The 13,282-nt window shown below is 54.8% G+C and overlaps 1 long non-coding RNA gene across 15 annotated transcripts in view; it reads left to right on the top strand.

The window, feature by feature from the left end:
* Positions 1–13,282, top strand: part of LOC123853820 (uncharacterized) — a 211,861-nt gene that overhangs the window by 133,621 nt on the left and 64,958 nt on the right. Inside the window, exon 3 of one of the 15 annotated variants that reach the window (XR_006793209.2) lies at positions 11,572–11,634. The exons of the other annotated variants lie outside the window; for them this stretch is intronic. This is a non-coding gene — a long non-coding RNA (uncharacterized LOC123853820). The remainder of the gene's footprint in view (positions 1–11,571; positions 11,635–13,282) is intronic. 15 annotated transcript variants of the gene reach the window in all.

The following is a 13,282-nucleotide window of genomic DNA, read 5'->3' as shown; positions in this document are numbered from 1 at the left end:
GTGTTTTCTTTTTTTGCCTCTTTTTAAAAAAATTTTTGTATTTTTTTTTTCTCTCTCTCTTTCTCTTTTGAATAAAAAAACCTTCTTGTAGGAAAATACCATACAAGAGTGGGGGAAGGAAGGGTTCCCTGACGGTTTGTTCTCCCAGGCGAGGATTTTTTATTTAATATGTGTCTCCAGAGCACATGGAACCTGGTCCTGGTCCTGCCAGGCCAGGCCTGCCTCCCACCTGACAGAGCACGCAGAGAGCATGTGGACAGTCATGGGACTCAGTTTACCGCCCCACAGCCTCTGTCCTTCCCCAGAGTGATGGAGCTAACATGGCTTCACAGTTTTGTCCCTTGGCTCCTCATCTAGAACTTTCCACGTCCAGTCTTCCCTTGTTTGCCAGCGGAGGGGTGGGAAGATATGAGGGCGCTCTTTGGGGTGAAGGTCCAGGGCGACAGAGACCTAACCCAGCATCGGGCCCGGGGGACCACCTGTCAGGCAACCCTCCCTCAGACATCTCTCCAGACTCCTCGGGCCCCTGTCACTGTCCCTGCAGAGGGAGTGGGTGGGGCGGGGGCAGGGCAGACGCCGGGTCACGGGGGACGCTGTGTGGCCTCGGCCATGAGGGTCGGCTTCGCAGGGCCCAGCTGACCGGAGAGTAGGGGGTCGAAGGCATGGGCACGAATGTGACTTGGCCCAGGTGTGAGAACTTGTGTGGAAGGCTCGGCCTCAGGGTGACTCAGTCTGCTAGCAAACTATAAAAGGGAAGTGACTCACTGTCAACCCTGAACGAGAACTCCTAAGGCCAGGCCGTCAGCACCTGTCTGGGACGTGGTTAGTTATTAATGCTGCCGGTAAGGGTGTCATGGGAACCGGACGCTGGCCTAGATTGCTGGAGGCAGCTGGGCTTTCCACAGCCTGCACGCCAGCCCCTCGCCGCCTTAGGGTGCCTCTCTGGCCTGAACTCGAAGGCGGAGGAGCCCATGCAGCTCTGGGTTGCACCTTGTCTCCCCAGGTGCTTTGAGGATGACACAAAACTCCACACGGGACGAGGAAGGGCACCGAGAAATGGTTTGATAAGGGGAAGCCTTGGCTGGAAGATTAGGTCCCAGGAGCCAGCCTGAACCCGGGCATTCTAGGCGGAGTGGGCTGTGGATGGGGCTGGCCCTGCCTGCCCTCCCCTGCCCTGCAGGTGCCGCCTACAGAGTCCTGGTTCCTGGGCCTCCACCAGCTCTGCTGTGATTGCCTTTGGGTGGTGCGGGCTCCTCATGCCAGGGGCCCCAGCCAAGGAACCCTGCCTCCTCCCCTGGAGGCCTGACCCGAGGGTCATTAACTCAGCAACCCTGCTGACCTGTGGCCCCAGAAGAGGGTAGTGTTCTTTTCGCTCTTTCCTGCCCTGAAGTCACCCAGCCACTTCCCGGGGCTGCTTGAGACAGCTTGGTGAAACAGAGGGCCGGCTTTGAGAACCTCTGTGGGGCAGGTCGGCAAAGCTCAAGAGCCGAGCTAGGCCTTCGGGTCTCTTTCTCCGTGCCTGGAAAAGTACACATGTACACAAGAACTTCTCCTTCCGGATCCCAAAAGGCATGCTTCGCCGCTCTTGGGAGAGGCCCAGCCCAGACCCAAGTCCTGCCTGCCCCTGGCGGTCCCTGCCCTTCTACTTCCAGCCATCAAGCAGGAGGAGGAAGGTGGATTGAATAGGAAGAGGTGGGAGTTTTAGGAAGTCATGCTCCCCAGGGTCCCAAAAAAGCAGCCCAGCACCCAGAGGGAAGAGCCACCCCCTGATATTTGTTGTCTCTCGTGTAAAGCCCTGAAGTACTCGTGGGCCGCACAGGGGCGGTGGGGATGCCATTTGCCTTCCTGGACTACTGACAGAGCGCCCTGGGCTACCGCCTGGTACACATACTCCCTGGGTGGCCCCGAGCAAGTCCTCGAACGCTCAGGCGGTTTCCCCATCTGTAAAGTGGGAAGAATAACATCACTTGTCCTGCTTACTTGCCAGGGTCTGTGTGAGGCCAGCTGAGATCACTGAGCCATATGGCAAGGCTTTGGGAGTGGCTAAGGGCCACCCAGCTCGGGGGTGAGGCACCGTGGTGCTTATGGTGATTAGCAGCCAAGCAGGGCCCGAGGTCTGTGCTCCCCTGGGAGGGTGGCTTTCCAGGCACCCACCTGGGGCTTAAGAGCTTCGTGGGCCTCCCACAGCTGATAAGTCACCACCTGGTAGGTGTGCTTTGTCTGGTCTGCAGCAGGAACGGAGAGCCTGCCCTTGGCTGCAGCAGAGAACGTTCCTCTGCCTCCTCTCCCTTCCCCAGTGGACCGAGAAGGAGAAAGGAAGGGCCTTATCTCTTAGACTTTCCTGAGGAACCTGCCACCTGCCCATATAGAAACTCTGGGGGTGCTGAGTCTCAGTCCACATAGTCATGGAGGTGCTGATTTAGGTGTCTCTGGCCATGTGGTCTGTCACCGTCTTACCATGAAAGAAGAAAGAGGCATATAGTTATGTCGGATTGTATCTCGTAGTGCGGTTCACTGTGGAGGCACTCCACAAATAGTCGTTGAATATACAATTCGTCAGATTCTTTGTTTTGTTCCCAAACGTTCCACGCATTCATTGAAAGGAGGAACGCTGAGGTTTGCGGGGGCCTCTCTGGTGGGGCAGTAAACATCTGGTGAGTGCCTGCTCCTTGCCCAGCACCGTGCCAAGTGGCTTGGGTTCCGTCCTTGCTCTCGCAAAGCCAGACTCTCCCTGACCATCTCCTTCCATCTCCCATCCAGCCCAGGATCTCCTCTGAGTCTTTCCGGAGAGGTGTCCTCTGTGGGAACCCTTGCACAGTGGAGAATTCCATCTCTCCTGAGGCCACCCACCCTCGTCCTTTCAGGAGACTCTGGCTGCCTCCAGGTCCTTCCAGAAGGGACCGGGAAGAATCCAAGAAGACCTTGTGGAGTTGCTGAGACCTGAAGTAAAGGAAGCCAAGGAGAGAGTGTCGCTGCAGGCCATCTGCAGTGCGTCGAAGAGCGTCCCCCAGAAGTCACAGCCACTCAGAACCTCAGACGTGACCGTGTGTTTGCAAATAGGGTCTCTGTAGATACGATTCATAAAGGACCCACTGACAAGTCCTGGGGGAGTGGGAACCGAGAGACACAGAGAGGATGGGGATCTCCAGATGGGAACAGAAATTGGAGGGAGGAGTCCACAGGCCAAGGACAGCTAGCCGCCAGCAGTAGCCGCTGGGACATACCCCTGGAATGGGTACCCCTCCCGGCCTCTGGAAGGAACCAGCCCTGCCCACACCCTGATTTTGGACTTCTGTCCTCCTGAACTAGGAGAACAGAAGTGTCTGTTGCTTTTTGCCACCAGACTGTGGCCATTTGTTAGGGCAGCGTCAGCAGAAGAGTATGAGGCAGACGAGAACGTGCTCTGCGGCGGGTTAGGGGAACAGGCTTGAGGTGAGGGGTCCAGGGGACCAGACTGCGTTTAAGGAGACAGGACTGGTTCGTATGTCAGGGGCGAGAGTCTGCAGGCCCGTTGGCCCATGGGTGGAGGGCCGTGATACCAGGCTGAGGTGTGTGTGGAGCAGAGCCCTTCTGCCAGGGGACAGTCTTCACAATCCTGAAAGGTGCTGACCCTGGATTCTTGGACTCTCTCTGACAAATTGTGACTTATAGGATGACAGGGGTAGTTATAGGGTGCTTAGGGTTAGAAAATTTTATAACAGGCAAGGAAAATACTTAGGACCCATACTCGGTTATATATCCATCCCTTGTTTTTTTAAAAAATAACATTTCAGTGTTTTCATGGTCGTATAGTATTTCATTGTAGGACCCACGGCATAGTTATGGTTGAACAGTTCTTTGATGTTTCCCACGTTTCTTCTTTTGCTGTGAAAGGCTCTGAAGACCATCCTGGTAGCAAGAACTCGATCCATATCCGTCCTAGTTTCGGGGGGCTGCTGTAACACGTCACCACCAACTGGGTGGTTTAAAACACCACAAATGTAAGGTGCCTGGGTGGCTCAGTCGGTTAAGCATTCAACTCTTGATTTTTGGCTCAGGTCATGATCTCAGGGTCGTTCAAGTCCCTCATTGGGCTCCTGTGCTGGGTACGGAGCCTACTTGAGATTCTCTCTCTCCCTCTCCCTCTGTCCCTCCCTGCCACCACCCTGCTGGCATATGCATGCTCTCTCTCTTAAAAGCAAAAACAAAAACCACAAATGTGCTCTCTTACGGTTCTGGCAGCTGGAAGTCTGAAATGAGTCTTATGGGACTAAAATCAAGCTGTGGGCAGGGCCGGTTCCTTCTGGTGGCTCTAGGGAAGAGTCGTTCCTGGCCTCCTACAGCCTCTGGAGGCTGCCACACTCCTTGGCTTGTGGCCACATCACATCAGCCTCTGTCTCGGTGTTCACGTCCGTTCTTTTTTTTTTTTTTTTTAAAGATTTTATTTATTTATTTGCGAGAGAGAGAATGAGAGACAGAGAGCACGAGAGGGAGGAGGGTCAGAGGGAGAAGCAGACTCCCCGCCGAGCAGGGAGCCCGATGCGGGACTCGATCCTGGGACTCCAGGATCATGACCTGAGCCGAAGGCAGTCGCTTAACCGACTGAGCCACCCAGGTGCCCCGAGATTTTTTTTTTTTTAAGATTTTATTTATTTATTTGAGACAGAGAGAATGAGAGAGACAGAGAGCACATGAGAGGGGGGAGGGTCAGAGGGAGAAGCAGGCTCCCTGCCGAGCAGGGAGCCTGATGCGGGACTCGATCCTGGGACTCCAGGATCATGACCTGAGCCGAAGGCAGTCGCTTAACCGACTGAGCCACCCAGGCGCCCCACGTCCGTTCTTCTCTCTGTACTCAGCCCTACGTCTGCTTCCCTCTGAGAAGGACCTTTGTGGTGGCATTTAGGGCCCATCTGGATAATCCAGGATCCTCTCCCCATTTCAAGACCCTTAACTTAATCCCACCTGCCAAGTCCCTTTTGCCACATAAGGTGACATTTACAGGTGCCAGGGGTTAGAATGGGGACTCTCATTTTTGCGGGGGAAGGGGGTGTTGTTAATGAGCCTGTCCCGATGTCCATGACTGTTTTCTCACAGTAGATTCCTGTATGTGGAAACACGGGGCACAAGGGTCCGACTGATGTTGCAGTGTGAAGCCTCTGCAGAAGGCACCTCGCGTTGCGTAGAGTGACTGGCGTGGTTTGCTACTGTCCCTTTAAGAGCCCCTCGTAGCCCTCCTAGGAGTCCGACCCCATAGGGAGGCTGGGGACTGAACTCCCCATTACAGGAATCATTTAGAGTCAGCCTCTGGGAAGCTCGGGGCTAATGAGATAATTCACATTAGGAGAGGAAGGAAGTGAAGGTGGCCTGACATCCTTTCTGTCTCTAATTTATATGATTCACTGAAGCCTCCCCCTCTCCCCCACCGTGGGGCCAACCCTCCTCCGGCTGCCCCTTTGAATTCTGGTTCCACTGTCCACCCCAGTCCTGCCAGCCGGGGCTCTGGTTTCCGGCAAGTCCCAGCATGCCGAGGAACCTGGGAAGGCTGCCTTCTGCCCAGATGAGGCACTCAGGCTCTTTTCTCCACGGCTGCGCCGCAGACTCTGTTCTTCACCTCTTTCTTCTCTTTTCCCAGAGCCTCACCCAGCTCCCCTCCACCCCCACCCCTGCCCCGACCAGTGACCAACCAACTGGTATCTGCGGGACCAAAGGAAAGAGAAAAGCTTTCAAGAGAACACAGGCAGGCTCCAGGCTCCAGGGGACCTAGAGGCCCAGGCTGCCAAGATTTTGTCTGCCCCCTTGCGCACCCCCGCCCCCCCGCCCTCCTGCCCGTACTTTTAGAGGGAAGGGAGAGAGAACAAGAGAGATCGTTCTCTTCCTGTTTTGTTCCACTGCCTACTCTTTTGGTCAAAGCTGTCTCTGCAAACATGAAAATCCAGTTGGGGTTTTAATTAGAAAAGTGTGAAGTAACCCAAGTTTCAGGCCGCTGGGAGTTCAGATCCAACCCTGGGAGCCTCTCTGGGGGCTGCATGCAGAGCACGGAGAGGGGAGGACCCGGTCTCATCGTGGGCACCCTGCTCTCAGTTGCCCATTTTCGGTAGTGACACCCGCCTGCTTTTCTCAGACCTGCTGCCTGGACCGTTCCAGCCTCCCCTCCCCCAAGCCCGGGAAGGGTCCCTGGCGCCCAGAGGGAGGTGTGGCTCTCTCTTGCCCCTGGTTTATTCTTTTCCTCCTCTCATCCTCCCTGAGGGAGGCCATATGGTGGAGTGTTCCGAGTCAGGGCCAAGGGCCAGAGCCGTGCTGGCCCCGGGGACAGTCCAGCAGCCCTGATGTGCCGTGTGGGTGGCCCGTCCCGTGAACTTGCTGCCTGACTTCCCCAGCCTCCGAGAGCCCAGCTGCAGCCTTGGGTAGCAGCCTGGCTGCATCGTGACGGGTGGGTGCCGAGGCCCCGCGTCCTCCCTGTGCCCTTGGCACCCGGCCACATGCCGTCCGGGCGGTGCTGGGCCCGGGCCCCGGGAGCCCCCTTTCCCGTCGGGGTAGCCTGAGCTCGCTCGCCAGGTGCTAGTGTCTCCAGTGAGGCGGAAAGAGCGGGCGGCCCAGAGGCTCCAGGAGGAGTGCACACAGGTTGGAAGGAGGAGAGATGCAAAGGCGGGACCCAGGCACTGGAGGCAAAGGACGTCCATGCACTTCCAGGTTGACCCGCCGCAAAGCTCGCGTCCTCACCGCAGCCCCGTCCTGAGCTGTGGCTGCCTCGTTCACCGTGGGGGCTCTTGAGGAGGGGCTGTGTCACCTGCTCCCTGTATGGGGCGTGCACCCCCACACGTTTTAGGGAGGGAGCACGTAAGGGACCTAAAGGCTACAGACAACGTTATTGATTTCAAAAGGAAAAAAAAAATACCGTCAGATGGGCCTGGAGTTCCTGTACACCTGTGAGGTCTGGTCTGGACCAGGAAAATAACCAAGCAGTGACTCATCGTCCTTCCTTCCTGGGAAGCACACTTCTGTATTTTTTAGTACAGATAGGGATAGAGGTGATGATAGTGACAGACAGACTTACGGAGCCGTCGGTCCCCACGACAATCCTACGACGGACTATGTACTGCTCGTATTCCCGTTTAACACGTGGGTGAGAGAGAATTGAGGGAACTTGCCCGAGATCCGGGACTTGGGGCTTGATTTGACTCCGTTTCTATAAGCAGAGATGTCTCTAGTGCGATGTGCTTCCTGACTGTTCTCCTGTCCGTAGGGATGAGTGTCCGTGGCCCACCGCCCTCCCACACCTGTTGAGATAACTAGCCTATGTTGCTAGGGATTCGCTTGTTCAGTCACTCACACTGGCCTCTTCGGGGCCAGCCACTAAGCCAGGTACTCCGGACACAGAAGGGAAGCCTGGTTGCTGCAGCGAGCCTCCAGCTGCCCCGTGACAGACCTGCGAGGTGCTGAGGAGGAACATTCGGGGCCCCCGAAGCCTGCCAGCGCCGCAGTCCTTGAATGCACATGCTTTCTCTCCCACGTGTTTGACAGTCCTTGGTGTTCCAGATCCAGACAAGTCAGAGGTCCCGCTGTGTCCTCACTGCAGGCTGGCCACGGGCCCTCACACGTCTGGGTAGACGGTAGAGTCCCGCAAGGGACTTCAGGGACCCGGTGAGAGCACCTGTCCGTTTATCCCTCCTGAGGAAAGAGGGTAGCACCTGTCATCCTGTGGAGCCCCATCCCTGGCATGACTCACAGAGGACAGAGGAGCTCCTGCAAGGCCTCCAAGTAGGTGTCTCTCTGTCCCCGTGGTCCCCATTGTTAGAGCAGAGCTGGACCCTCTCGGGCCCAGTCCCCTATTTGCTATTGTTATATTGGCCATCTGGAGAAGGAGAGGAGAAGGGCCTTGTGATTGGCCATTAGGTGGCCCCTGAGGGACAGGCTGCATGGTAAGGAGAGGACGGAGGGGAGTGTGGGACTGGGGTCCCTATTATCTTTAAAGTCCATCTTAGGAACAATCTCCTGCAGATAAACAAGGGACCCAGGTTGGCTGGTTCGGAAGGGTCTTTGATCCACCTAGAAGTTAATGCTTTTCAATGGAGAACCGCAAAGCAGCCCCACCCTGGGCCACAGAGATAACAGGCTGGTGCAATCACAAACCACCAGCCTCTTGATAATGCCCGGTTTTATTGAGGTCTGGTTTTCACCCAATGGGAACACATCCGGCGAGCATCAAAGGGAGCAGGCATCACCTTGTGCAAAGAATCCTCTGCCCTCAGGTGTGTATGTGCTGGGAAGGGTGCGTGTGGGGCCGTGTGTGCACAAGGCTGCCCGTTGGCAATTTCCTTTCTATAGATCAGAGGCCACCAGCCCCAAGGGGCCTTGACCAGCCGTGAACACCATTCCCCTCTTCCGGCTGGTCCAGCTCCTCTGATGTCCCTGCAGATGGTGATTTCACCCCATACATGTAAGGGGCGCACTGTGTCATTTCGTGCTCGACTCCGTGTCAAAGGCAGTTGGTATAAGGATGTCAGGGGAGCCATGGGGTGGGTGCTCTGAGGACACAAAGCCTGAAGGCCTGTTGTTCAGTGATCTCAGGCTTGGTCTTTTGGAGGCCTCTGCACTCCATGGAACAGACCCCAGGGATGTATGTCTCACCTAGGAGAATGGAAGGAGCGGGCCATGGGGGATGGTGGAAGAACAAAAGGGAAGCATAGGGTCGCATCTTTGCAGGGGGAGGGTTGATGGACCAATTGGTTGAGTGTGGTCCCACGGGAAGGAGCATCCTCCTCCCCTACCCCTGGGCCGTGCCTCTTGGCTGCCTCATATTTCATCTGGGCAGTCAGGATGCTGGACATCATGCATTGGCCTCTGGAGACAGGAGCAGAGAAACAGCACCATGCAAACAGAACATCTGGAAGCTTTTTAAAGTTTATTTTTTAACACATTTGCAAGAGTCAGGACGTTTGCACATGAGGTTTACAGGCTGGAAGGAGCCAGGGGTTTTGTCAAGTGGGGGGATTTTGAGGCTGGAGAAGGGCGGTGGTATAGGGAGAGGGATGGGGGAGCACTGGAAATGGCCAGTGTCAGCAGCCAGTCCTGCACGCTTTGGACTGGTAGCCCAGGAACCTGTTAAAACAGAAAAAGGACCTGAGTTCCTTCCTTGCCTCTCCCATACCGCTGGTACAGAGCAACTGGAGTTCTTCTACCTTGTTCCAATCGGCCGCATGAAGTGGGCTGAAAGAGCAGAAGGCAGGACCTCTGAGAAAGGATGGGAACGTGCTGGTGGGCTCCATTGCGCTGAGCCTTAGCCTCTTAGAGACTCACTGCGGGGTGGGCGTGGGGGCTTTTCTGCTGAGGGTTACAGACTCATACCTGTCTCTCATCTTTGCATCTGGGCTAGCCAGGCGGGGCTGCCATAGGCAGGAGACAGAGAGGCCAGCTCATCTGGGTGCTGCCATGAAGGGGGGGATACCGAAGAATGTCAGAGCCCTGTGAGCTTCTCTCTCGCCCCGCCTCCTCCTCTTCCTCCTCCTTTTCTCCATCCCCCCACCCCCCCCGCCCCCAGCCTCCCCCAGTGACATGCTGGACTTAATGGTTTGGGCCAAGGGAAACGAGGAAGAGCTTGGCTCAGCATTTCATGCAGGGCAAGCAGGGAGGAAAATAATGGAGGAAAAGACAGTTCCCAGCAGGACAATTCACACATGACTTCATCTTTCTTTTCAAGGAGCATCAACCTGTTTGCCTCTCCCTTTCTTCACTGCTGGTTCCTCATTGAATTCTTTCCTTCCTTTCTGCTCCAACCCAGTGGCGGAGCCCTGGCCAAGCTGATTTGCAGGGCTACGTTCAGTATATGGGAAATCTCTCCTTGCTCTGAGTGCATCCTTGTGGGAGGATTGTGGTGTCAGCGCCTGGGGAGTTTACCAATTGGAAGGAGAATTAATGCTCCCCGTTTCTAAATAGGCCCCACTGCCATACCCCTGTCTTTATTAAGACAGTTCTTTTTGTTGAATGAGCTCATATTTCTAGCTCATGGGAGCGGGTTCATTGTGTGCTGTTTATTAGGGGAGGGAACTGAGGCTTTGTGTGGTTATTCATGGGAGACACTGAAAGGCGTCCGCCCGGTTTTGATGGGAAATGAGGTGACACAGCCACCAGGAATTCCTCCCCATCTAGTCACCCCATCTGGCGACTAGGATGCCCGTTCCCGGGTTGACAGCAGTAATGCTTTTATAGCGTCTGCTTGGGAGCATCTCGTGTGCTTCCCATAGTCAGGATAGTGGTGTGTCACCTTCCCCGGCTCAGAGCCGTCTCTCCTCCGGGCCTGTTGGCCCTCTGCGGTGTGCAGTGTCTGTGCAGTGTGCATTGGCCGCACATTGGAATCACCTGGAGAGCTTTAACTGCCACCTTGTCCTGCCCTAGTAGATTCTGATTTAACCCCACTGGAGGGAAAATTGGAATTTTGAGAAGCGTCCCAGGTGATGCTAATGTGCAGCCAAGGTCAAGAATGGACCACCCCCAAGAGAAAGCATTTCTCAACTGGGAGTGATTTTGCTGACTCTCCCCTTCCTGCCCTGACTCACAATGTCTGAGACACTTTTGAGGGTCACACGGAGAGGAGAGCGCTACTGGATCTAGTGGGTAGAGGTCAAGGATGCTGCTAAGCAGCTTACAATGCACAGGACAGCCCCCCCACCCACCCCCACGATGAAGAGTTATCCAGCCCCACATGTCATTACTTCCAGAGTTGAGAAACTTTGCTCTAGAATGGTGGTTCTCACACTTGAGTGTACCAGAACCACCTGGAGAACTTGTTAAAACACAGACTGTTGGGCTCCGCTCCCAGGGTTTTGGATTCAGTAAGTCTGGGGTGGGGCCTGAGAATTTGCATTTCTAACAAGTTCCCAGGTGCTTGCTCAAGCTGTCGGTCCAGGGCTACGCTTTGAGAACCCCTAGTCTAGACTGACTCTGCATCCTGTTTTTCTAGATCTGTGATATATCCATTGTGGTTACTAGAAAACTCTAAAATGGCAATGACTTAATAACTAAGAAGAGCATTCTCTCCCACATAACAGAATTCCAAAGAAAGGCCATCTAAGGCTAGTGTGGTAGTTCTGGAGTTATCAGGGACCCAGGTTCCCATCTTCTTGTTAGATCATCTTAGTGCATGACTCCCATCATCAATGTCCCTCATGGTCCAGAATGGCTGCTGGAGCACCAGCCATCATGTCCTCCTTGAAAGCAGAAGGTAGGAAAGGCAGACAGGGGAAAACAGTGGCATCCCTCCAACACCTTTTGAACACACTTCCCATGGCACTTTTGCTTATATCTCTTTGGCCAGATCTTGGTCACATGGCCATAGCTACAAGAAAGGCTGAGAAACATAATCTTTTTATTTTGGGCCACAATGTGCCAGCCAAAACTCAGTTATGTTACTAAGTAGAAAAGGGAGGATACATGGTAGAGTAATCAACTGAACCGCTTCTGCCCATATGTGCATCCTTTCGAAGAGTTACCATTTGTATCTGTATATTTGGCATCTGCCCTGTGCTTTTCATGCAGTATATCATTTAATCCTAACAGCTCTGCAAGGCAGATAATAATATCATCTCTGTTTTTCAGATGACGGACAGAACCGAGACTTGCAGAGATTAAGCCATCAGCCCAAGTTGACAGTCACAAATGGTATAACTTGAGAGTCTGCCTCTAAGCCTGGGCTGCTTCTTGCCTTGGTTGCTCTCAGGGACCTGACCTTTTCCTTCTGAGCCTGCAGGGTTTCTGTTAGACATTTATAAGCCCAATGCGGGACCCTGTCCCTTCTGACCCGCTGCATTCCATTGTCACCTATATCTGCACCGTGATCCCCTCTTCTGTAGATCTACTGAGCGACAGAGGCGTGGTATGCCCGATGGACAAGATTAGTTCCCTATGGCCGTCGTAAAATTACCACAAACTTCGTGGCTTAAAACAACGCAAATTTATTCTCATACATCCTGGAGGCTCATTCCACTGGGCTAAAGTCAAAGTACCCGCAGGGCTGGTTCCTTCTGGAAGTGCTAGGGAAGAATCCATTTCCTTGCCTTTTCCAGCTTCTGGAGGCCCCTGTGTTTCCATTTCCTCCCTGAATCACTCCAGACTCCTGCTTTCATTTTCACATTTCACTCCCTCTCCTGTGTCACATCTCCTCCCCAGCCCCCACCCCCACCTCCCTCTTGTAGGGACCCTCGTGGTGACGGTTGGGGCCCACCTGGGTCTTCCAGGATCATCTCTGCACATCAGACCTCTTCTGCCGCCGAGGGTCACATTTACAGGCTGCCTGGATTAGGACGTGGGTGTCTTTGCGGGCTAACAGTCAGCCAGCCACAGGGGCCCTCTTGGTCCAGTGCTGCCTTTCCTGGTCCCCAGCTTTGCCTCCGTGGGCTGTTCCCGACACAGACACTGCCTACATTTCACTCGGGGAGTTGTTAGGCCAGAGACAGGTTCTGGAGGGCACGGCGGTGTGTCCGAGGTTTGTCTAATCAGCCCCACTGGCCATGGCAACAGGCATGAAAACACTCAAGTGGAAAAGGAGTGGGGGAAGGGGACCCTGCCCTGGAGGTGGCAGAGTGACTTCACCTGGGCATGATGCACGCCGGACAAGCATAAACAGCAGGTACAGTCAGTCACCCGGCGGCAGGCTTTGCAAACCCTCTGGGCCGCGTGTTTCTAGGTCACCTTGCAAACCTCTAGGTGCCTGCTAATCTGTGAGCCCCCCTCTCGCCTTTCCCTAGGCTCGTGCAGGCTTGTCTTCGGCCAAATACAAAGGCTACACCTAGCAGGGTTTATGGGAGGAGGGAGGGCGGCGGGAGTGTTAGGCTCTGTTGGGCTGGTTCTGTCCTAACCTTATTTTCCTTCCCTGCAGTGATTCCCTCGTCTCTGTCCCCCCCACCCCATCACAGCCACCCCCCGACCCCCAGCCCCGCCTTGGCTGGGTCTGCCGGGATGACTCTGGGATATTGTATGTTTTGCTTTTTATTTTCTTTTGCAAGTGCCTCCCAACATTCCCCTCTGTGTTTCATGTCCCCCTGCCAAGTGCATGCAGTTGCTGGGCAACAAGAAGGAAGTCCCTATGTGATTCACCCACTGCTGCCAATTAATTTGCTAGCTGCGTGCGTCTCCCCGGGGAAAAGGTTCCTCCTGGCCCTCTGTGAGGGCTGCTGCCCCGGAGGGGAAAGGGAACCGGAGGAGAGTTAGCAGAGCTTTGGGGCTCTTCAGGGTGTTTTCGGTTCCAAATGAAAGAGTGTCTGGGTGAGACTTAGGGGTTCCTCTTGGCGGCCAATCAGAGAGCCTCTCG

This window comes from Mirounga angustirostris, unplaced genomic scaffold, assembly GCF_029215605.1.
Source record: "Mirounga angustirostris isolate CCGP_5_RB_7025 unplaced genomic scaffold, mMirAng1.0.hap1 SCAF_17, whole genome shotgun sequence".
NCBI lineage: Eukaryota > Metazoa > Chordata > Mammalia > Carnivora > Phocidae > Mirounga > Mirounga angustirostris.
The sequence above is the reverse complement of the archived record's forward strand: the minus strand, read 5'-3'. Positions and strand labels throughout refer to the sequence as shown.